We start from the raw sequence: 4,402 nt of genomic DNA, 5'->3' as shown, positions 1-4,402 counted from the left end.
ATGAGACAAAGTATATGTGAACTGCTGTATGGAAAGTGAATTTGCTCTGTAAATCTTCACCCAAATCACAATTAAAAAAAAAAGAGAGAAAGAAAGAAAAAAATCCCATGGGCATAAGTGGAGGGGGGAAAAAAAACCTTACCCAAACATTTATTTATATTTTTTTTCTTAGTTTAGGAAATGCATTTTTATAATGTGGAAGATTTAGTTGACTTTGCTAACTTAGTTGTGATGTTTTAAATATGGCTGATCACTATATCATTTTTTTTGTTATGTCTCACATGAAAAAAACATTTCTTCTAATTTTCAGCTATCTATAGTAAGACACACACACACACACACATATATATATACACACACATATATATATACACACACACACATATATATATATATATACATATACATATATATAGTAAGACAAAAGAGTCAATTGAAATATTTTCAGTTATATTTCATCCATCATTTTGGTATTATTCCCCTTTCTTGGTTCTTAAAATTTTTGAGATTGTTCTTAAAGATAATTTATGTCTTTATAAATATCATTTAAATAATTAGCATCTTAGATGTGATGTTATATTCTAGACACTGTATAATCACAGGTCTCCTAAATGTGTTTAAGTTAAATTGTGATGAAGAGCTCAGACTTGCTGAAATAGCAAAATATCTGAAGACATTTTGATTCAATATAGCTGGTGGCATAGTGCCTAAGGCATTTTACTACTAACCAGAATGCTGGCGGTTCAAACCCACCAGCCACTCCTCAGAAGGAAGATTGGGCAACCTACTTCTGTAGTGATACCACCTCAGAAACCCAAGGAGAGCCCCTGTGATTCGGATCCGACTCGATGGCAGTGAGTTTGGTTTATAGCTGTTTTATTTCCTGCCCATAATACTTGGTTATGAAAATATTTAAAGTTTAAAGTAACGTTTAGTTGTTTGAATTCTTCCTATGATGAGATAATCTCTAGGGCCTTTCCAGTTTTCTACTGTCTGTTTTCTACAAGTTATTTATAAAGAAAATCTTGTTCTTAAGATGGGTCTAGAATATGAGTATAGTGTGTTTAAACAGGATGTCCTATTTGTAAGCTGTTTTGCTGTTTTGACATCTAAAGCTACTTGCAAAAATGGTGAAATTCTTATTTATATTAGTAAGTGAAAGGAGTTTTCAATCCATCCATTCCTAATCCATCTTAGTCTGGGAGCTCTGCTGAGACCTATTCATTATCTTAGCAACATCTAAGCCTCCAATGACAGGTGTTGTGCGTGGGGTGCACTGGCTGACAATTGAAGCCAGGTCTCCTGCATTGAAGATGAGATTTCTACCACTAAACCACCAATGTCCTGTATTGTTGTTGTGTAGTGTTGAGTCAGTTCCAACTCAGGTTCACCATCAGGAAATCTATTTGCCCACAGATTTGATCTATGTCCGTTAACCTAGACTTTATCAGTAAAATAGGTGACACTTTGGTTCTCCATCAATTGACTCTTTTGTCTTACTTATTAATTGGCTCATGACTCAGTGGGGAAGGTGTTCCAGTTATAAGACCACCTCACATATCTAAACATTTCTGAGTCAATGGACTGTGAGTCTCAAGACTTTAGCAAGAAGTGTAGTTTGTAAAGTATCATGTGAAAATCGAGGCTTCTAGCTTGGATGTGGCTTTAGCTTTAATGATTCTGTACTAGCTGCTGAATACATTAGATTTTCACTGAGTATGCTGCTGCAGCTTTTGGCAGCTTCATGTACTGGCAAAGCGCTGTTTTAATAAAGGTGATCATGTTTCTTTTGAGGTAGAAGTGCAGGCGCCAGGGTTTAAGTGGAGGCAAGGACCTTCAACAAATCTATGGGGATCTTAGAAAGCAGATTGCTAAGGATGCAATTTTTATTATAAGCAGGCATGGTGAGATACATGTTTGATTATAGGAAAAAGAGTCTTCCTATATAACCTGCTAACCATTAGGGAGCAGAACAATATTCACTATTTTTCAAATGCAGTGCAAATGATTAAAAAAAAAGTTTTTTTAAACTTTTGGTGAAAGTATACACAGCCAAACATACCCGTTTTCGACGACTTCTACATGTGACATTGGTTACATTCTTCAAGTTATGCTACCATTGTTGCTATTTTATTCTACATTATCTCACTACCATTATCTTAAACCCACTGTCACTAACTTCCCCATCCAATCTTTTGAGTTGCAGTGTCAATTTGATCTCATATAGAAAATTCTTTAAAAGAGCACAATACTGAAAGCAGATGTACTTTACTAATTAAAATAAGCTATATTTTGGTTCCAAGAAGACTTCAGGGGATATTTTTGGTTTAAGGTTTAAAGTTTAAAGATTATTTCAGGGCAATAGTTTTGGGAGGATATCTAGCCTCAGTGGCTCCAGAAAGTCTGAATTCCATTGAGAATTTGAAATTCTTTACCACAATGCAACTGATTTTTGTATAAGCTAAAGACCACTAGTGAGGTTTTAGCTTTAATGCACAGAACCATACCTAGGTAGGCAGTGCAGATTAAAGGAGTCCTGGTGGCATAGTGGATAAGTCATTTGGCTGCTAACCAGAAGGTCAGCAGTTCAAACCCACTAGATGCTCCCTGGGAGGAAAATGAGGCAATCAACTTCCTCAAAGATTATACAGCTTTGGAAACCCAGTGGTTAGGCAGTGTAAATTGGCTGCCCCAAATTCTGTTCTTGAATTATTTTGAACTGCCTTCATAGTCAGGATTAACCCGTTGTAAATTTATGTGACTTGTCCTCAGCAGAAGAAGCCAGACACAAGAGAGTTTATATTATATGATTCCATTATATGATATTCTGAAAGCAGATGTAACTAATTTATGGTAGTAGGTATCAGAGTATTTGGAGTGGGGGGCTTGATCTAGGTATTGGCTACTCAGGTAGCTATCTTATTCTACATTTATTGTTGTTGTTGTTATGTGCTGTCTAGTCGGGCCCGACTCATAGCGACCCCTCCTTGTGTTTCTGAGGCAGTATCACTACAGAAGTAGATTGCCCCACCTTCCTTCTGAGGAGTGGCTGGTGGATTTGAACCACCAGCCTTCTGGTTAGCAGTCAAGTGCCTTAGGCACTATGCTACCAGAGTATACATAGATAAATATTCATTGAGGTGTATACTTGAGAGTTGTGCAATTTATTCCACTGTATCTAATTAAAAGAATTTATATGCACTAAGATGACTTCCACAGAAACTAATTTAGCAGCATGCTCCCAGTCTGAAGTATTATATATATTATTATATAAGTATATATTTATGCTAGAACAGATAAGAAAACATGACTCATCAATATGCTACCTAAGAATCAAAGGATGGAAAAACATATCAAACAAATGACAATTAAAAATAAAGCAGGAGTAGCAATATTAATTTCTGATAAAATAGACTTTAAGGCAAAAGCCAGTATAAGAGACAAGAAAGGGCATTATATAACAATTAAAAGGTCAATCCAACAAGAGGCCGTAACCATAATACATATCTGCACACCCAATGGAGGAGCTATGAAATACATGTATCAAAACTTCACAGAACTGGAAAGAGAATTAGATGTGACCCCTCCTTGGGTGTCTGAGGCAGTATCACTACGGAAGCGGATTGCCCAACCGTCCTTCTGAGGAATGTCTGGGAGGTTTGAACTGCCAGCCTTCTGGTTAGCAGTCAAGTGCCTTAGGCAATATCCAGAGCTCCCACAATAATAGTAGGAGACTTTAATACACCATTTTTTTTTAATTGCTAAAGTTTTTTTTTTAATTGTGATTTGGGTGAAAATTTACAGAGCAAATTCACTTTTCATATAGCAGTTCACATATACTTTGTCTCATGACATTGACCACAATTTACCACAATGCAACAGTTCCCCTCCTACTTCCTCCCGATAGTTACCTCTTCCCTGTATCCATCCCTCCATGCGCTCCAGCCCCTTGAGCTGTCTCCCAGTGCATAAACAACCCTTCTTCCTCCCATGATTGTTCTCCAAGGAGTGTATCTACCTCAGGTAAATGTTCAACTCGTATTCCTTTCTTTGGTTTGGCTGGAAGCCACAGGTGTGGGTTCATTTCCAGACCTGAAGGACACCTAGGGGCCATAGTCTCAGTGGGTCCACCAGGCTCTATTAGAATAGCAAACCTGGTCCCCCCCGCTTTTTTTTTTTTTCCCCAAATGATTTTGAATTTTGTTCCACATTGTTCTCTCACTCTATCCAGGATCTCCTACATAGATCCCCCTCCAAGTGGTTGACAGTGGTAGCCAGGCACCGTCTAGTTCTTCTGGTCTCATAGTGTATAGGCTGTGAATTGCATGGTGTAGCAGTTGCTAGGACTAATTGTTTCCATGAACTTTTGGTTTTATTCATTCTTCTTTGCTATGGACAAGGT

Source organism: Orycteropus afer, unplaced genomic scaffold (genome assembly GCF_000298275.1).
Source record: "Orycteropus afer afer isolate SDZICR_OR568_19922 unplaced genomic scaffold, OryAfe1.0 scaffold00477, whole genome shotgun sequence".
Taxonomy (NCBI): Eukaryota; Metazoa; Chordata; class Mammalia; order Tubulidentata; family Orycteropodidae; genus Orycteropus; species Orycteropus afer.
The sequence above is the reverse complement of the archived record's forward strand: the minus strand, read 5'-3'. Positions refer to the sequence as shown.